Consider the following 22,499-nt stretch of genomic DNA (forward strand, 5'->3'; position numbering starts at 1 on the left):
TATCCAATGGGCGTACAGCTCTTTTCAAAAAATTGTACGCCCATTGGATAATCGCGCGTCGCGTGTCGCAAATCGCGCTGGTCTGCCAGAGCCATAAGTAGTAAGCAGCAAACAATACCAAATAGGATTTGTCCATTTTGTCGGGAGTAACGAAATAAACAAATCCCATTTCGTACTGCTTACTGCTCACTATTATAGACGATGCATTTTACGGTTGGCCGAATCGAGCAACGCGATTGGTCGAATCTTACGGTTACGACTAAAACTTTTTACGCGTGCAATGGTTTTAGTAACAAATAATTCCACAAATGATTTATTAATTTGTTTGTTTTTTTTTCAAAAACTTATAAGACAAAATTCTAGTCGAGTCAGAGTTGTCATGATATAAGATCTGTTCGTTTTAGCTGAACTGGTTGCACTAATTCAGAATTTATCTTCTTTACTCCATATTGGAAAAGAAAAGATAAACTTTGAACTGGTGCAGCCAGTTCAGTTAAAATGAACAGATCTATAATGTAATCATAAATAATTTTCGTTTGTAGCAAATATTTATATAAGCTGAGTTATAATTTGAATATTTTAATTTTAGAGTACTGAAAAATGTTAATGTTTGCAAAGCGTAGAAAATGTCTAATTGTAAGTGCATTTGATATAAAACAGTTCTGATTGTTTTAATACAACAAAATATTAAACATTTATATATTATAATTATAAGATTCTTTGTAATTTTCACAAATAAATTTTGCGAATTCAATTTTAATGTGTAAATATTTCGTTATTTCCTTTAACTTTATATATATATATATATATATATATTATATTTTATATTTTATATATTATATTTTATATATATATATATAGTGTTGCACCCGTGATGGAACACCCGTTGCGCGCGGAACGGCTCGACGCCGCTGCGAGAATTCCTCTCCCAATTTCTTCTCATCGCGCGTGCGAATAATTGGGACGACGCGTCAAAATCCGTTGCGTTGGCCGCGAGTCTTAGGGGAAAAGCGCGGACGGTATTAGAGTCGGTCGAAAATTTAGAGAATTTATGTTTTGAAGAACTAAAATCGAAATTGGAGTTGCGTTTCGGCGAGGGGGGTTTGTCGCAAAACTTTTATACGCAATTTACGGGCCGAAAGCAGAGAAATGGAGAAGATTTGGCTTCTCTTGGTGCGGAATTGGAAAGACTGTCGCGATTAGCTTACCCCGAGTGTTCTTTTTCGGTTCGAGATAAGATCGCGTGCGCGCAATTTGTTTCTGTAATATCTGACGGCTTTCTGAGGAGGACTCTCCAATTGGAGGGAATTACCTCCTTAAAGTTAGCGGTAGAAAAGGCGAAAGCTGTAAAGGCCATTCACGGGGAAAATTTCGGAAGTGAGAGGGGTTTTGAAAAAAAAGAAAGACGCATTTCGCGAAACTCGGAAGGGAAGGTGGGAGAAGAGAAGGAGGAGGAGGGTGGAAAGGACAGCGCGTCTCGAGGAGGTTCCAGGACCAATTGCGGGGAGTGTTGGTCCTGCGGAGAGACGGGGCATTTCCGTTCTGAGTGCCCCAGTTATGAGAAAAATTCGACTTTTTTTTATCTTCTATAGAAGCTTAATCGTTTTAGCAATGTTACTGCGAGTTATGTTACTGTTTTTGTTGAAGGAAAGTCTTTGGTAAATAAGAGGAGCTTTTTAAGGAATCCGAAGCGGTTCGTCATCCAACCGAAGAAAGTCTCGGCTCCTTAGAAGAAGCCGCCTGCCCACGGTTTTTGACCCGTGGTTTTTCCGTGGGCCGTAGGGCAAATGCCGGGCGGGGACCTGGGGAGCCCTGCGGGGCGCAGGGTCCACGGGAAGTTCCCCCCCCCCCTTGTCCGAAGATTTCGAGGAAGAGCGGTAACGTCGGGGGATGTTCCCGCAGAAGAGGATGGTTCGCCCTGGTGTCGGAGGGGAGGAGTCTGGCCAGCTCTTTCCCGGGAAGCCGAAAGAAGCGAAGCCTACCTCGAGGTGTTTTACGGCGAGGGACCAGAAGAGGGCAGTTCGTTAACCTGTGGCAGCAGCCCGGGGTAGAACAAGGGGCCAGCCTGGTGCCCGGGAAGTCGTGTATCGGGGCACTGCCCTTCTGTGGATTGTCGGGACGACAATCTAGGAAGAAGGGGGGCAGTGTTGCACCCGTGATGGAACACCCGTTGCGCGCGGAACTTCGCTCACGAGAAGCCTGAACTTTGCTCGAATAGCTTCAAGCCAAAGCACGTCCCTTGACAACGGGACTCTTTGATTGATTTATTGATTTAATGAAACAGCTGATGGTTTGTTCTGGAGCTGCTGGACCGAACGGACGTGTGTCCACGCTCTCTTGTATCGCGCCTTGTTTTAATAAACGCTAACCGAGTTCCTTTTGTAAAACGGTGTTCCCTTTATTTCCGCGGGTCACGGGAGTGAGTGCGCGTGAGAGTGCGAGCGTGAGAGAGTGCTTCGCGACGAGCGCAACAATATTATCAATATTAAAGCCTTATGAGCGTTGATCTTTCCATTACAAATAACAAGCTTCTATTTGCGGAGACTAGAATATTAAGCTCTTGCTTAACAGATTCTCATGCTTTGTAATGGATTTTTTCTTTACATTCGATGCAACTTGGATTTCTGGTTTGCAGATTACCATTCATCTATTACTGTCTTCTGCTAAAATAAAAATGAATATGATATAATATTTAATAAGCAGTGTGACAAAAATATCTTGTGTGCTGTAATCTTACCTTACTGTATAATTGTCATCGTAATAATCCAAGCTCCTTTAGGATCAACAAACGATAAGAAAACAAAATAAAAATATTTCTTAATGTAATTGTGCATATTTATCCTTATTTATACCAGCACTTGTATAGGTTGTTTATTGTACATTATTTCTAGTGAAGATTTCACTGTAAATAGTAAAAAATTGATTAACTAATACATTATTAAACTTATCTTACATACCCTTAATTATTATCTACAAACTATGAGAATATAACAACAATACTCACTTTTAATTAAATGTGTGTGTGTGTGTGTGTGTGTGTGTGTGTGTGTGTGTGTGTGTGTGTGTGTGTGTGTGTGTGTGTGTGTGTGTGTGTGTGTGTGTGTGTGTGTGTGTGTGTGTGTGTGTGTTAACTTGTCTCACGTAGAGTCCTATAATAATATTATTATAGGACTCTAGTCTCACGTTGCTAAAATACTCGAGCTGCATTATGACAGCAAACATTGCTAATCCAATGTAAAATAAGAAGGGTCAATATCCGGTAAATTTCCAGATGTTTGATACTAAAAACGCTAAATATAATATTGAAACAGGAATGTACGCGAGGTTATGAAATCATATGTTGTCATATTTGGAGGCATTGTAGAAGAATGCATTTAAAAAACTTTTATTTAAATAATAATTTATAATTTTCTTATTTTTATTTAAACAAAAATAAATAATCTAACAGAGCGTTCTTCTACTCCAAATATGACAGATTTCCTAACTTTGCATGCATCCCTGTTTTAATAGCATATTTGGTGTTTTTAGTATCAAACATGAAAGTTTACCGAATTTTGACACTTCTTATATTAAGTTGGATAAGCAATGTTTGCTATCATAATGTAATTCGAGTATTTTATTAGTAACGTTGAACAAAAAAGTGGATGTATATACATGTACGACACATTTAATTAAAAGTGAGTATTGTTATATTCTCATAGTTTGTAGATAATAATAAAAGATACTCAAGATAAGTTTAATAAATTTTTCGCTAATCAATGTTTTTATTTTCAGTGGAACCTTTGCTAGTAATAATGCATGGTATGCAACACATATAAGTGACGAGATAAATATGGCACAATTTTCATATGAAATATTATCATATATTGTTTTATTACTGTTCGTAGAGCCTAAAGGAGGCTGAATTATTATGATTATGATGACAGTTATATGAGTAAGATTGCAGTACACACAAGGAACATTTTCATGTCACGCTGCTTATTAATATTGTATCTTATTTATTTTTTATTTTAACAGAAGAAAACAATTGGTGAATGTGTGATAATGGGCAAACCACAGATTCAAGTTTCATCGAATATCAAAAAGGGAAGAATCCATTACAAAGCACGAGAATCTTTTATGCGAAAGATTAATATCATAGTCTCCGCTAATAGAATCTTATGCTCTGTGATGAAATTATCAACGCTCATCAATTTCTTTGCAGAGATTGTAGAAATATTTAAGATAAGATATTATTAGTTGACTTATTAGAAAATTGAAAACCACGTGTACTCCTTTTTAATAAGTCAAACGTCAAGAAATGTGCTTAACATGTAATACCTAAAGTTAGTATATTGTATTACTTATATATATATATATATATATATATATATATATATATAATATATATATTATATATATATATATTTATTTATTTCTTATAGATATATATTTGTCAAATGGTCGGTACCGGGACATCTCCTACTACCTAATGGCATTTTCCGAGACATTTGGTGGATTCCAGGTCTGACCTGGAAACATAATATGTCTAATGATATTTTCCAGGACAGTCTTGGAAAAAATGTATACATATACGAATTATGTACACTCAAATGTATATGTACAAAAGATTGTCCTGGAAACTAACGTTAGGACATAATTTATTAAATGTCAGTTTTTACTTATTTATGTATATTCAGCGTGTTTAATATACATTTTAACGTTTGAGAACGTGGTAAGAGAATGTGAGTTTACGGTATTCCACACACGTCAACCCGATTCCGCAGAAGTTAACTCGCAAGTGAATAATTTCACATTATTTATGAAAAATTTTTATGTCCTGGAAACTAACGTTAGGCCATAATTTATTACATGTCAGTTTTTGCTTATTTATGTATATTCAGCGCGTTTAATATACATTTTAACGTCTGAGAACGTGGTAAAAGAATGTGAGTTTACGGTATTCCACACACGTCAACCCGCAAGTGAATAATTTCGCATTTACAAAAATGTGCTTGTACCCCGAAATTTGAGGTTATGTCATAGAACTGTGCATATCAATTTTTGATAACTTCCGTACATTCAAGGGGTTTAAAGTACTTCTTAACATTTGAAAACGCGATATGGAAACATAAGTTTACGTTATTTCGCAAGCATTGTCCCGCAAATCAATAATTTTACATGATTTGCGAAAAATTGATCGTGTCCTGGAAACTAACATCAAGCCGTAAAGTGATATATAGCAGTTTTTGCTTATTTATGTACATTCAATAATGAATTCAACATACTTCTTAACATTTGCAAACGGGGTAAGACGTACAATATGAGTTTTCGGTATTCCACAAACATTAACTCGCAATTGTATAATTTTACATTATTTACGAAAATTTGTCTTGGAAACTAACGTTAGGCTAATGATGGCAATTTCCTTACTTTCTAACAACTTAACAAGTTTAGTAAACTCATAAACACTTAAAAATACCGTCAAGCTGTCTTATCGTAAGTTATAGCACAAAATCATGTAGTGTATGTCGTTGGAAAAAATGATTAGAAGAGGAACGTAATTTCTATGTATAAAGTCTAAATGTCATTCAACAAAATCGTAAACGGTTATCAGTATATTTATCCATACGTCACAAAATTGATTAGCAGTTACTTGGAAAAGACTTAGAATAAATAATACCAGAAACGCGTTGTTTAGTTAAATGATTAAATTTTTGTTTAAAAAAATTTGTTTGTGTCCTGGAAGCTACCGTTAGGCTATAAAATGTATATATTTGCTTATTTACGTATATTCAACGGGTTTAATATACTTTTTCACATTGGAGGATACGGTAAGAATATGTGAGTTTAATATATTTCGCAGACATTAACACGCAAGTGAACAATTTCATATTATTTATAAAAATTTGTTTATGTCCTGGAAGCTAACGGTAGACCATAAAATATTACATGTTAGTTTTTGCTTGTGTACGTACATTCAGCGCGTTTAGTATACATTTCAACATTCGTAAACACGGTAAGGAGATGTAAGTTTACGGTATTCCACAAACAGTAACCTGCAAGTGAATAATTTCACATTTATGAAAATGTGCTTGTACCTTGAGGTTGTTACGTCCCGGAGTGCGATCGGGACGTCGGGGCGGGTTTAAAGGACGCGCGACTTTAGTACGACCGGGACCTTCCCGAGGTATCGCGACAGTAAGTACGAGCAAGTCTTATACTCCGGCTTTCTTCAGAATTTGGGTCTCGGGGCACGCCCGAAGAATGAGACGAATTTCTTGGGTTAGAATCTCGACTTTAGTGATTTTGGGTTTCGGCGGCACCTCGGCAACTGGAGCCGATTGAGACGGGCTCGGCGCGACCGGCGGGTCGCGGAGAGGCACGGACGGAGCGGACTGAGACGGCACCACGTCAAATATTCGCGGATCGAATGCACCGGCCGTGTAATAGGCACGCCGCAGCCGTTTAATTTGGTGGGCTTGTCCCGATCGCCTCGATCGAACCATGGGTGGCAGCCACACTTACCTTTCGGTTTCTCGTTCCTCAGCCAGCTCCAATTGGTGACGGTTGCTACGGCTTCTCTTAGCGGGCATGCAGTCGTGCGCGTGCGGGAGTGTGTGCGTGTAGTGGATAAGTCTTAACGCTATCATGCAGCTTAACTAGATTTTGTTGACTTGAGTTAGGAACGAAGAAAGAACTGCGGAAAGTAGAGAACGCCCTGCGAGAGGCGCGCATCTGAGGAAGGATTGATCAAGAACGCCCTGCGGGAGGCGCGCATTGATGTGGGGAGATCGGAGGTAATTCGGTCGAGAGACAGGAAGAAACAATTTTAATTCGGTATTAAATGAACAGATTTATTATTCACTCGTTCCTGGATCGTACAGGCTCGACAATATGCGACAACGCGTGAGAACGAGAGGCACAGCTCTCAGATTGACGGCTCGCGGCTAAGTTCGAATGGATGCGCTCGCGGCTAAGTTCGAATGGAAGCGCTCGCGGCTAAGTTCGAATGGAAGCGCTCGCGGCTAAGTCCTTTCGACTCGCGGTTAAGTCCTTTCGACTCGCGGTGCTCTCGAAACTAGGATCTCGTTTCCGAAACCGAGGACCAAATGCGAAATGCCGCCTCGCGAGGCCCGTATTTATACCCCCAGCTCGGTGGCGTCTCGGGGAAAGGGCCACCGGGTTCACGCGAGTACGCGTGAGCGTCACGTGCGCTATGAGAATGATCGAGTACGTGTTCGAGAGCGTCGCGGGCCGATGTAAATACAGAGACAATCAATTAAACGCGCAACAATGCAATCGTCGAAAGAGTAATACAACTATAATATTTCCTTATAATACTACCTAATACTATTTTTAACATGCATACCAATAATAAGTTTATTATAACATTAACATTATTGTCAATGAATAATATTAATATTATCGCAGCCCTTATCCAAAAGTAAATTTGCAATGCCGTCATGATTTCGGTCGTTATCGATTGCCACGAGATATATATACGAATTAATACATTAATTTCGTGGGTGTCTTACTCTAGCTTTCGTTTTTACAAAATATTGGCGAGATTGGTGGTGTGCGTCTTCGCGAAACGAACACGCGACAATTTTCGCTGTTCGTTACAAGGTTATGTCATAAAACAGTACATATCACTTTTTTATAATTTAGTCGTATTCAACTATTTAACATATCTTCTTAACATTTTAGAACGGGGTATGGAAATATAAGTTTATGTTATTCCGCAACCATTAATTCACAAGTGAATGCATTATCTACGAAAATGTGCTTGAGTCTTAGAAACTAATATTAGTTCACATAACAGTATCTTTGTTACCTTTATTATTTAATTAATTTCGTTTAATGAATGTATTTGTAAATATTTAAAATTACTATCAGTTAATGTTATTAATTATTATACGTTGCAATTTATAAATATAATATTTCATGTAGATGATTACGTGTCTATTAATATTAGGTTTTCTACGAAATGCAATTGCGGTAAAGACAAATATACCCAATGCTTTTAGAATAATTAATAAGTTCTCTCCTATAAAAATAAACATAAAATTTGGATTCGAATTAGGTATTTAAATGTATTTCACTATAACATTTATTCTGCTTCAGGTACGAAAATAAATGATTCTATCATATTTTTTATTGCTAAACTCAAGTCGAATGTTTTAGTTTGTCTGTCACGTCATTTGGTAGATTTGTTAAAAACATATTAAAGTAATTTTTAAGCTTCAAAATCTTTTTTTTACTACTGCTTTTTTGGATTAGAGAAGTATTGATTTAATAATAGTTTCCTACACAGTAATAATAGTTTCCTACAGTAAATAAAAGTTATTTTTAACAGTAAATCTAAATCGTGTGACAAATGCCTTCTGTGATTACAGATGATAATTAAAAAATACTAAATGAAAGAACGAAATAAAATTGACTATATAAAATAGCGAAATACAAAATACAGTGACAAGACAAAGTATAAGACAATGAAATACAAATGAATTATTGCCTGAATGATCTACATTTTATATTTCGTCAATTTCATATTACTTGTTTATGTAGCGTTATTTATTTATATTAAGTAAGTACAAAAGCCGTATATAACATAATTTTGTATTGCAATAGAATTAATTGCTTCTTTTACTTATTACTATTTATAAATCCTTGTGTTTTTAAATGGCTCTATCAAAATTTAAAAGTAAATTTCCATTATCGCTGCAGCATTATTAAATCCACCAATATAGTTATTTTTTATTTACTTCACTTCATTTTTTTCCAAATTATTCATGATAGACAAGTGACAGATTTGTTTTTAGTAACAAAAAATATATAGGAAATAATTATTCTTATAAGTGAAATCATGTAGTGTTATTTATTAGAGAAATTTATACAAAAGAGGATAGTAATTATATTGGTATATATTTATTATAAATTAACATTTTTAGTACATACATAAAATTAAAAATATTGATTTCAAATTTGATTTGCATCTATATGACAACTCAAATGCTTTTACAATATTAATAAAAATATTTTTTTAAATTAAAACTTTGCATAAATGGTATCTTGCCAAATTGCTACTGTCACTTTTTTCTGTTTAAAAATAGAAAGAAATTTCGCATTAATGCGATGCTACAAACATGCAAACAATGTTCGAAAACTTTAATGTTTAATCTAACTTTTTACTTTGCTTATAATTAACATCAGTCATCAAAGCCCATCTACAATATGCGGAGTAAGAAGTAAGAGTAGGCATAAGCGAAATAAATTATTTTTATTTCTTACTCTTACTTCAGTCGTACATTTTGTAAGCGTACTTAAAGGCTGAAGTTGTAGTAAGAAATAAAAGTAATTTATTTCGCTTACGCCTTTATTTTAGCTCTCTTAACTTCTCACTTCTTACATCTACTCTTACTTCTTACTTTGCTTATTGTACACGAGCCTTTATACATAAATGTACATTTGTTTTAACGTTACATTTTAACATCACATTTGTAATTGTTAAAGTAATACTTTATAAAAATAATACCTTTTTAATTGCTATGAGCTTTTTGTACTTTTAAAATAAATATAAATTTCTCTTACTAAAATAAATAAATTCTTTGCATTAACATTATTAATATACGTAAAATTAAATATATTTACTGTAAACCTTATGACTTGCATCTGTCTTTAATCACAGGTTTTAAAAGTATTCTTATAAAATAAAAAAGTTTTGTTTAAATTTGTACATTCATATGAGATCGACAAGTAAAAACAAATTTCAATGGATGATACAAATAAATGTGAATGACCTATATTTATTTATTCATGTTTGTTTATATGTTCTTCCTATTTCTTTGTCTGGGCCTTTTTTTTGCGAATTAGAGTATACAACCAAGTATTGACTGCTGCTGGACCACGATCTTTCAAAATAGTTTTGCGTATTTTGGACGTTATTTCGTTCAAAGATGGTAAAATATGTGTATTAATATTTTCTTCAAACAATGAAAAGGCAATTTCCTTTTCTTCTACAGTCCAACGTGGTCTTACTATTTTTTTACGAGGTTGAGCTGAAAATATGAATTGCATTCAAAATGTATTATTTTAATACCACACGTCATTGAAAAGTAATCCCTGCATAAAATGTCGGATTGAAAAGAATTAAAAAGTATTGATATTTTGAATACTTCTGAATTCTGCTTTCTGATGCCAAGAAAGGGATTGAAAAGTATTGGTTCGCATAAAACTTTACCGCGCTGAATGTGAGACAGCAGTGGTTGAGGCTTTGCATTGAAAAGTATTGGATCGCATTAAATTCATCCGCGTCGAATGCGACTTTTGGCATCAATGCTTCGTATTGAAAAGGATTCGGAAGTATTAGCAAATAGAGGTTCATATTCCTTTCTATGACAAAGTAGAAATAGACAAATTTTAAAATTATAATTTTTTTTATTACAATCGTTTAATTATAAATACAGCAGGTGAGAAAATAAAACTTGCTTAAAAATTAAGTAAAGCTGCTTTATAAAGCTCTACTACATGTTGTACTCTCAGGGTATTAGCTAATATATCTCACAATCAGTCTGAAGCGTCTGAAGTAATACTTAAAAAAATATTTGAAATATCACAATAAACGATGAATAGAATAAGAGTTTCTTTGGTTTATAATCTAAGTAAATTACATTGGTATGTCACGGAATTCTTTCAGACAATTCCGTGACATTGCCCAATTTTATATAAAATAATTTTCATATGAAATCAGGCAGCCTGACGATGGATATGTCACGGAATTGTCTGAAAGAATTCCGTGACATACCAATGGTCACAATCGCTTATAATGACACTACTTCGTTTAACGTTACATCACTTGGAAGAATGAAAAATGTGGATGGAAAAGAATGGAAATTATTTGATGGGACCGGTGGGTTGCTGCAATTTTCAGGTTCGTACATTTGGTTAACAGCATTCTGTGCATTAAATTGCATTGCTCTTGTTCCGGATGTCTACTTTCCCAATTTGGTAAGAAGGCTTCCATTCCTTCCTGTCGTTCTTCTTCGGAAAGGCCTTCCTGATCTTCGTTAGTAGGTTCTGTTTCATCTGGAAATTTATCGTCTTCAATCTGATCTTCATTCAGGGATTGAGCAAATCTTCACATTTCTTCGGGCATTTCATTTTCTTCATCGGATTCACGTTCTTCCTCCTGAGTTTCTCCTCGAGTCTCTCTATCACCTACAAACACAATTATAATGTAAAATAATATAAATATGGGTCATTGTATTGAAAATAATGTAGCAGTAACTTGCCTCGTGGGAGAGTTTTCATATCAGCAATTTTTTTCCGGATGTAGTCAAACGTTTTTAGTGCTTCCATATCTGCTTGAATGTCATCCATACCTCTTTTGGTCATTAACCAATACCGATAGAAGTCTGAAATGTGGGACTTTGGAAGCTGGTATTGTTGCAAATTCCTTAGTGGAACGAATGAATATGTATAGAAACATATTTCAGCATTTCAGTTGTACTTAATCTCTTAAATGCACTTGTTTTCACGAGGAAATAATACACTAAATATTTCACGACGGGATTGGACGGGATAATGAATAGCACGAGCACGAAGCATGCCGATCCAGCCGAACTTGCGTTTCAGCACTGCTGCTACTGCTGCTAGGCGTGTGATGGGGGTAGCGCACACAAGGAAAGAGCCGTGTACGTGTGCGCATGTACAGTGTGCACGGCTCTTTCCTTGTGTGCGCTATCCCCACCACACGCCTGGCTGCGGTGTTGAAACAGTCAAGTATATATTTTATTTCGCCCTTACGTATTGAAAAGTATTCGAATCTCCTTTCGGAGTGGCAAAATTTTAACAAATACGAACTTACGCATTAAAAAAAATTCACTTAGCTTAAAATATTCCTCGCATTCAATCGCAATCGATAACCTTCAAACGAATGCGAATTCTCGCATTAAAAAGGATTCAATTCATTTCAAATATTCCTCTCATTCTATCGCATTCAATAGAATTCTATCGAATGCTAACTCTCTCATTAAAAAGAATTCACTTGGCTCAAAACATCCCTCGCATTCAATCGCAATAGATAACATTTAAACGAATGCGAACCCTCGCATTGAAAAAGATTCACTTCTTTTGCTAATTGTTTTTGGATTCAGAGGTATACAAGATTTTCACGTTCTATTCCCAGTATCGCACTGAAAAGTATTGACCCGTGATCCAATCCGAGATTGTTGCAAAGTAGAATTCATGACAAAATCTCGTGAATGCGAAACAATATTTTTGAATAAGACGTTTTATGCAGGGTAATTATATATTATTTACAAAAATTTGTTTATGCGCTGGGAACTAACGTTAGGCCACATGATGGCAATTTCCTTATTCTTTAAAAACTAAACGAATTTAAATAAACTCATAAACACTTAAAAACACCATCAAGCTATGATATTTTAGGTTGTAGCACAAAATTATGTAGTGTATGGAAAAAATGAATATAAAAGGAATGTAACTCATATGTATAATATAAAGTCTAAAAGTCATTCAAATCGTAAATGGTTTTCAGCATATATTTATCCGTACACCGAAATTGATTATTAACAGTTACTTGGGAAAGACTTATTAGAATGAATAATATCCAAACGCGTTGTTTAGTTAAATGATTAAATTTCGATTTAAAAAAATTTGTTTGTGTCCTGGAAGCTACCGTTGAGCTATAAAATGTACATATTTGCTTATTTACGTATATTCAACGGGTTTAATATACTTTTTCACATTGGAGGATACGGTAAGAATATGTGAGTTTAATGTATTTCGCAGACATTAACACACAAGTGAACAATTTCATATTATTTATGAAAAATTGTTTGTGTCTTGGAAGCTACCGTTGGGCTATAAAATGTACATATTAATTTCTGCTTACGTATATTCAACGGGTTTAATATACTTTTTTACATTGAAGGACACAGTAAGAAAATGTAAGTTCAAGGAGGTATTCCGCAGACATTAACCCGCAAGTGAATAATTTCACATTATTTATGAAAAATTTTTATGTCCTGGAAACTAACGTTAGGCCATAATTTATTACATGTCAGTTTTTGCTTATTTACGTATATTCAGCACGTTTAATATACATTTTAACGTTTGAGAACGTGGTAAGAGAATGTGAGTTTACGGTATTCCACACACGTCAACCCGATTCCGCAGACGTTAACCCGCAAGTGAATAATTTCACATTATTTATGAAAAATTTTTATGTCCTGGAAACTAACGTTAGGCCATAATTTATTACATGTCAGTTTTTGCTTATTTACGTATATTCAGCGCGTTTAATATACATTTTAACGATTGAGAACGGGGTAAGATAATGTGAGTTTACGGTGGTATTCCACACACGTCAACCCGCAAGTGAATAATTTCACATTTACAAAAATGTGCTTGTACCCCGAAATTTGAGGTTATGTCATACAACTGTACATATCAATTTTTGATAACTTCCGTACATTCAACTGGTTTAAAGTACTTCTTAACATTTGAAAACGCGATATGGAAACATAAGTTTACGTTATTTCACACGCATCGTCCCCCAAATTAATAATTTTACATTATTTGCGAAAAATTGATCGTGTCCTGGAAACTAACATCAAACCGTAAAGTGATATATAGCAGTTTTTGCTTAATTATGTACGTTCAATAATGAGTTTAACATACTTCTTAACATTTGCAAACAGGGTAAGACGTACAATATGAGTTTTCGGTATTCCACAAACATTAACTCGCAATTTATAACGTATAATTTTACATTATTTACGAAAATTTGTTTATGGCCTGGAAACTAACGTTAGGCTAATGATATGGCAACTTCCTTACTTTCTAACAACTTAACAAGTTTAATAAACTCATAAACACTTAAAAATACCGTCAAGCTGTGTTATCGTAAGTTACAGCACAAAATCATGTAGTGCATGTCGTTGGAAAAAATGATTAGAAGAGGAACGTAATTTCTATGTATGAAGTCTAAATGTCATTCAACAAAATCGTAAACGGTTATCAATATATTTATCCATACATCACAAAATTGATTAGCAGTTACTTGAAAAATACTTAGAATATAAATGTTACCAGAAACGCGTTGTTTAGTTAAATGATTAAATTTCGATTTTAAAAAATTTGTTTGTGTCCTGGAAGCTACCGTTGAGCTATTAAATGTACATATTTGCTTATTTACGTATATTCAACGGGTTTAATATATTTTTTCACATTGGAGGATACGGTAAGAATATGTGAGTTTAATGTATTTCGCAGACATTAACACGCAAGTGTACAATTTCATATTATTTATAAACATTTGTTTGTGTCTTGGAAGCTACCGTTGGGCTATAAAATGTACATATTAATTTCTGCTTACGTATATTCAATGGGTTTAATATACTTTTTTACATTGAAGGACACAGTAAGAAAATGTAAGTTCAAGCAGGTATTCCGCAGACATTAAGACGCCAATCAACAATTTCAGATTATTTGTGAAAATTTGTTTATATCCTGGTAACTAACGTTAGGCCATAAAATATTACAGGCTAGTTCTTGCTTGTTTACATATATTCAGCGCGTTAATATACATTTCAACATTTAAGAACGCGGTAAGGAAATGTGAATTTACGGTATTCCACAAACATTAACCTGCAAGTGAATAATTTCACATTTATAAAAATGTGCTTGCACCCCGAAAATTGAGGTTGTGTCATTAAACGGTACATATCACTTTTTTGTAATTTCCGTATATTCAAGGGATTTAAGATACTTCTTGACACTTAAGAACGTGGTATGGAAACATAAGGTACGGTATTTTGTAAACATTATCCCGCAAGTCAGTAATTTTACGTTATGGCCAAAAATTGTTCGTGTCTTGGAAACTAACGCACCATAAAATGGTGCATGTCTTGGAATCTAACATAAAGTATATATAACATGTCTTGGAATCTACCATAAAGTATATATTTTTTTCAAGCCAGTCCTGGAAACATTACTGTAACATTACCCTCCTGGAATATACCATTACGAAAGTGCCCTGGAAAACATTATTTTCCAATATCTCAAAAAGTAATTGGTTGATTTAATTTTCCTTTGTAGAATAGAACCAGGGTGTTAGGGCGCATTGAGAAACATTAAAAAAATAGGATGTCCCGGAACCGACCATTTGACAAAGATATATATATATATATATATATATATATCTGTGTCACTAGAAAAATATCTTGTAATAATTTATTTTCAAAGAATGATTCAAAGGAGGAAGTGTAAAAGTGGCCGTTTTGTGCCCCGATGGGAAACCTGTGAAACATTTTTTTCCACCTTATTTAAGGTTGAGATAAGAAGGAAATAATGGTTATTTACTCAGGAAACCATGGGAAATATTTTAAAATCTATAATAAATGTGTTTAAAATTTATTGAATTTTGCATCATAAAATTGTATATAATTTTTATTACATTTTTAATATATATTTTTTATTTTTTTATATTTTTTTATACTTTCTGTACATACACATATATGCAGTCACATAACATTTATCTTATTTCTGTTCTGTTTCCTCACTAACTGCGTCAACCATTTATGAAAAATATTCAGATACATTTGAAAGATTACGAGATTTAGTGTTCAGAATCTGATTTAGATGAACCATCATAATCATCTTCAAAATAATTATATATTTAAATAATTTGTAGGTGAATGTATTGTTGGTTGATGTGCAAACCCAAAGTACCATCAAATTGTTGCGACGTGAGAGCAGCAACCGACAACTCGCTTTCCTACTTTGTAGCCACATGTGTGACCAATAATTGCATCTATAATTGCGTCCATTCTATGGTACTTCGGGTTTGCTGTATATCAACCAATAATACATTTACCTGCAGATTATTTAAATAATTATTTTGAAGATGATTATGAGGGTTCATCTGAATCAGATTCTGAACACTAAATTTCGTAATCTTTCAAATATATCTGAATTTTTCATAAATGGTTGACATAGTAAGAAAACAGGACAGAAATAACAAGATAAATGTTGTGACTGCATATATGTGTATGTACAGAAAGTATTAAAAAATATATATATATAATAAAAAATATATATTAAAAATGTAATAAAAATATTATATACAATTTCAAAATGTAAAATTCATTAAATAGAAATGTAGTGCTTGTTTTAAAACGTTTCACCTTTTATTAAACCGCTCAAACACAATTATTTTAACAGACGTTTTAAACACATTTATTGAAGATTTTAAAATATTTCCCGTGGTTTCCTAGGTAAATGACCACTATTTTCTTCTTATTTCAACCTTAAATAAGGTGGAAAAAAATGTTTCACAGGTTTCCCATCGGGGCACAAAACGGCCACTTTTACACTCCCTCCTTTACATTTATATTGTATTGGGTATTTAAACATATAACTTTATAGAGAATTGAATCTGTATCACTATGATAATTATATTTGTAATGATTATACTTCTGCATTTACATATACGTATGTACCGTCTCACATAATATATATTTTGGAATATGGTAACAGAATTCTTCAATATACATGAGATCTTAATCGAGAAAGAGTAAAGTACAATTCTTAATTATTTACAGGCAATAAATCATATGAAAAACGTCGAAATGTAATTATATTATTTCAGATATTCAGATACCATACTCAAGGTATGGACATAGTTTACATATATATATATATATATATATATATATATATATATGTGAGTGTGTGTGTGTGTGTGGTGTGTGTGTGTGTGTGTGTGTGTGTGTGTGTGTGTGTGTGTGTGTGTGTGTGTGTGTGTGTGTGTGTGTGTGTGTGTGTGTGTGTGTGTGTGTGTGTGTGTGTGTGTGTGTAAGTTTCTTAATATAAATTTTACAAATACTTTTATTTTAGCGATACATATTCATTCCTCTACAAAGTGTAAGAAACGCGTCTATTCACACAAGCACACGTCCCTGTAGCGCACCTCGTGCGTTATCGGGAAATGAACGTTTTTCTTTTCGTTAGCACACGTCCCTTTAGCGCACCTCGTGCGCTATCGGGAAAGAAACGTGCGTGCGCTATCGGGAAATAAACGTGTCATTTCTCTTTAGCACACGTCCCTGTAGCGCACCTCGTGCGTTATCGGGAAATAAACGTTTTTCTTCTCGTTAACACATGTCCCTTTAGCGCACCTCGTGCGCTATCGGGAAAGAAACGCGTCTTTTCTCTTTAGCACACGTCCCATTAGCGCACCTCGTGCGTTATCGGGAAATGAACGTTTTTCTTCTCGTTAGCAGACGTCCCTTTAGCGCACCTCGTGCGCTATCGAGAAATAAACGTGTCATTTCTCTTTAGCACACGTCCCTGTAGCGTACCTCGTGCGTTATCGGGAAATGAACGTTTTTCTTCTCGTTAGCACACGTCCCTTTAGCGCACTTCGTGCGCTATCGGGAAATAAACGTTTTTTTCTCTTTAGCACACGTCCCTTTAGCGCACCTCGTGCGCTATCGGGAAAGAAACGTGCGTGCGCTATCGGGAAATAAACGTGTCATTTCTCTTTAGCACACGTCCCTGTAGCGCACCTCGTGCGTTATCGGGAAATGAACGTTTTTCTTCTCGTTAGCACACGTCCCTTTAGCGCACCTCGTGCGCTATCGGGAAATAAACGTTTTTTTCTCTTTAGCACACGTCCCTTTAGCGCACCTCGTGCGCTATCGGGAAAGAAACGTGCGTGCGCTATCGGGAAATAAACGTGTCATTTCTTTTTAGCACGCGTCCCTGTAGCGCACCTCGTACGTTATCGGGAAATAAACTTTTTTTTCTCGTTAGGTAACGTCTCTTTAGCGCTCCTCGTGCGCTATCGGGAAAGAAACGCGCGTGCGCTATCGGGATAATGCTTCCAACATTTCGTGCGCTATCGGTACTATGTTTCATTTTCTTGTGTGCTATCGGGCAAATGTGCATATTAGTTGCTGCGTTATCGGGATAGTGCGCCATTTATTTGGTGTGCTATCGGGACGTGTGCTAAAGGGATGTGGGCTATCGAGAATTATTTTAAATTTAACGTGTGCTATCGGGCTGTGCGCTATCGCACCGTGCGTTAACGGATCCCGCTTTTGTGGAGAGTCAACGTAACGAGATATCTGATCAGTCGGGAAATCGGAGTTCCCGATCGTCAATCGTACCGGAGGTCTCTCCAATACCAAATATTTAGGAGAAGAGTGATGGAGAATGGAATCTGTTACTATTGACTGAGACGCGTTAGCGGCGCTACTGTAGCATTATCGAGAGAGAGTGGTGCGAACGGATCGGAACGGGATAAATTATTGTTAATATTTTTTTAAACGCGGTATGAGCGACGAGTACGTAGAACTTTGCAAACCGGTGTTCAATCCTAAAATCAGGAAACCGATCGTAAAAATTAGCGAACCGCTCGTGAGAAATTGTTGCACATCGGATTTGTGGAGAGTCGACGTAACGAGATATCTGATCCGTCGCGAAATTGGAATCGCCGATCAGAGCTGCCAATTCTAGACCCCAGCCTGACTCGTAAATCGAGTGGTGGGGATACTACGCGCGCTCGGCGGTCCGTCTTCGAGTTTCGGCTAGCTTCGGAATACTAGACGAGGACAGTCACATTATGTTCTGTCTCCTTCTCGCGTGCTGAATCCTTCCGTACTACCAGTCAGCCTGGTAAACAGCGAGAAGTCTCTCGTGAACGCGAGGGAAGGATTTTTTCGGCGGTGCGGCGCGACTCGACGAAATGCTCTCGTCTACTATCCGCGAGGCTATGTACATATAAAATTATAATTAATATAAAATATTTAAAAAATATAAAATATAATTAATTTAAAATATAAAATAAAATATAAAAAAATATAATTAATATAATTGTATAATAGTTTTCCACGTCACCTAAGAAGTACTATTATAAATGCGTTTTTTTAAGTGGTGTCCCCCGTAGGCCTATTCCACTAAAAAATAACACTATGAAATGATCGTAGCTTGTCAGGGGGACAAATAAAATTATGTAATATATGTAAGAAATTGCACTTATTGCTCGTCAAAAAGATAAATAAAATTGTATAATATAATATAAATATCGCATATACAGTTCGTCTCAGAAAAAATAAAATTAATAATTTAATAAATATAGTAAATAAGCTGTAAATATAAAAATAAAATAAATAATAAATATAAATAAATATAATATATGTATAATAAATTATTATATATATATGGGGCGTTCCACGCCAAATCGGACACCATTGGGCTTTTGCATCTCCGATTTTTTTGAAAATGTTTTATGTTATAGTATTAGTTGAAAGAGGCCTCCATGATTTTTTTCAAATTTTTTTGTCAAAACGTTTTCAAAATATCGATTTTTGAAAAATTACGTTACTTTTTTTTTAAACGCCCATAACTTTACGAAAAATGGGCCAAATGGGACGTTTTTTTTCAAAATTTTCGTATTTAAACACACTTTTGATAAAAAATATCAAAAAAATTTTTCAAACTGTATTTCTATAAGATTTTCAAATTTTTAACACAAATTGTTGATTTACAAAAAACACGTACTGATCGATTTTCTTCAAAATTTTTTGTAAAAAACTATCATCGATTCCACAAATTTTAAGCCTAAATTCATAATGGGATAATGACGGGATCTATTTTTTTTTCGATCTTTTAATTTCTATTTTTTATTTATCCGTGCTGAAAAATATATATGGGACGTTTCACGTCAACCGGATCACTTGTCTGCCCAAAATTTGAAGCGACCTACGAAGATGTTCGATAGCTCAAAAAATTAGTCTTTACTAGTACTTTCGAAAGTCATGTGCCCCGTTTGAAATCCAAGATGGCTGATCCAATATAGCGGCTGAAAGCCTGAAAATTGGAGAAAAATCTACATAATTTAACGTAATCATGTTTTTAAATATTGATTCGGTTTTGAAATGGCTTGGTAAGGAGTTTTCAGTGTCTCTGATCACGATCCTGGAGTTGAATAACTGATATCTAAGATGGCGGATCCAATATGGCGACTGAAAGTGTAAAAATTAGTAAAAAGCTAATCTTATCTTGGTTACGTTACTGAAATTCAAGACGGCGTATCCAATATGGTTGCAGAAACCGTAAAAAGACTACTTAATTTAAAAATCAAATTGTTACTGTGGTTACTACTCTAACGTTTTTTTTTTTTTTTTTTCAGAGTAGTTAGTGAGCAATCCCATCGGTAACTCAGTGAGCTGTTAATATTATATTTTCTCCAGCAGTCTTTTCAGAAGTTGATGAAACTTTCCCAACTTTCTTAAAAATCTTAAAATCAAATGTTGCTTCTCCAACAGTCCTTTTCAGGATAGTTGGTGAGCGAATACTATAGGTTGCTCAGAGAGTTACTGTGGTGGCTTCCCTAACGGTCCTTTTCAGGATAGTTAGTGAGCATTTCCATCGGTAACTTAGTGAGCTATCGATATATTTTCTCCAACAGTCCTTTTCAGGATAGTTGGTGAAAATTTCTTTTTCACGGTTCAGTAAGCTGATGTTCCTTCTCCAACAGTCCTTTTCAGGATAGTTGGTGAGCGAATACTATAGGTTGCTCAGAGAGTTACTGTGGTGGCTTCCCTAGCGGTCCTTTTCAGGATAGTTAGTAAGCATTTCCATCGGTAACTTAGTGAGCTATCGATATATTTTCTCCAACAGTCCTTTTCAGGATAGTTGGTGAAAATTTCTTTTTCGCGGTTCAGTAAGCTGGTGTTGCTTCTCCAACAGTCCTTTTCAGGATAGGTGGTGAACTAATACCATAGGTTGCTCATAGAGTTACTGTGGTGGTTTCAACGGTTCTTTTCAAATTGACTGCTCTTACCTTTGACTATCGGATTCCTAATTAGTAGACTTTTTAAAAAATAATCTATAAAATATTTATTAGAGAAAATGGAGTTTAAATTAAGTAGTCTTTTTACGGTTTCTGCAACCATATTGGATACGCCGTCTTGAATTTCAGTAACGTAACCAAGATAAGATTAGCTTTTTACTAATTTTTACACTTTCAGTCGCCATATTGGATCCGCCATCTTAGATATCAGTTATTCAACTCCAGGATCGTGATCAGAGACACTGAAAACTCCTTACCAAGCCATTTCAAAACCGAATCAATATTTAAAAACATGATTACGTTAAATTATGTAGATTTTTCTCCAATTTTCAGGCTTTCAGCCGCTATATTGGATCAGCCATTTTGGATTTCAAAACGGGGCACATGACTTTCGAAAGTACTAGTAAAGACTAATTTTTTGAGCTATCGAACATCTTCGTAGGTCGCTTCAAATTTTGGGCAGACAAGTGATCCGGTTGACGTGAAACGTCCCATATAAATCTTTTTTTTCAGGCTTATCGGCAACAGTCATTGTTATTTATTTAAAAAAAACATATATCTTTATCATTTAATAAACAAATGATCGATAATTTTTATTTGAATATACTACAATATATGTCCGTCTTTCGGAAAGAGACGTTAAACAGTTGGTCCAAAAAGGAGGAAGGGAATTAAAGAGGAAGTGAATGAATAGAGGGCGGTTAAAAGTTTGGGTACGTTCCTTAAAAACGCCATGTATCCCGAGAAGGGAATCATTATCCCCATTCTTTATTCTTATTATTTACTACAATATATGATTAGTGCTTTAATATGTATTTGATTATTTTTTAGTCAATATTTGAAGGACAAAGTCCATTTTAAAAGAATTTGGTTAATGTATTTATTCAAAAATTTGCACATTTTCAAATTAGCTCCAACCTTTTACTACAGTCGGTAACGAAAATTGCGATGGATAACTTAGCGGCTGAGTATCTTTCGCGTCTACATCCTTGTTTCGGAACAAAAGTAGGGTTATTGTTGTTAATCGTGTGTTATCAGCGTCTCCTGTGAATAACCTATATTAACTGCTCTTAAAAAAATAACTGTGAAATTTTCATCGTTTACTCTAAAAAAAAACAATTTATTGTGAATATTTATATCATGGAAAATTTTGGACGATATAATTTGTGTTGTAATCCTTTACAACTAGAACAACATAGAGTGAGGAAAAGTCTCCGACGAGCTTCTGTAACTCAACAGAATTTACATGGTTTAAATGATAAAGACTATCTCTGCACATCATGTAGAAAAACATTGGACTCAAAAAATACTACTTTTGAATCTGTTATCGTAACTAGTGATAACCAAGAAGATGAATCAGAAGATGAATCAGAAGATGTTAAAATTGAAAACGTCCTTTCATCAATTTCAAACACCGCGTCTGGTAAGGTTAATTAAACTATGTCGTGAATATTTGAATTTTATTTTATTATAATAAAACAATTGTTTTATGTTGAAATAAATGATGGTTCTTATTACTTTTTAGGATTAGAAGATTTTAGTGAAGAACTAACGTCGCAAACCAGTAGTATGTCTCAATTAAGCTTAGGAACAGTGTTGCCTGTGGTTAACAATGCAATTTCTTTATTAAATC

General features: G+C 34.7%; 1 long non-coding RNA gene across 1 annotated transcript; it reads right to left on the bottom strand.

The window, feature by feature from the left end:
- Positions 1-10,399: 10,399 nt before the first annotated feature.
- On the bottom strand, positions 10,400-11,363 carry LOC139777227 (uncharacterized). Its single transcript, XR_011719285.1, has 2 exons — positions 11,274-11,363; positions 10,400-11,199 (listed from the first exon to the last, which is right to left on the bottom strand). It is a non-coding gene; the product is annotated as an uncharacterized lncRNA (long non-coding RNA).
- Between the last annotated feature and the right edge of the window lie 11,136 nt (positions 11,364-22,499).

The sequence above is a fragment of the Temnothorax nylanderi genome, unplaced genomic scaffold (assembly GCF_030848795.1).
Source record: "Temnothorax nylanderi isolate EJ_2023f unplaced genomic scaffold, tnyl_v1.0 TNYL_tig0141_pilon, whole genome shotgun sequence".
NCBI lineage: Eukaryota > Metazoa > Arthropoda > Insecta > Hymenoptera > Formicidae > Temnothorax > Temnothorax nylanderi.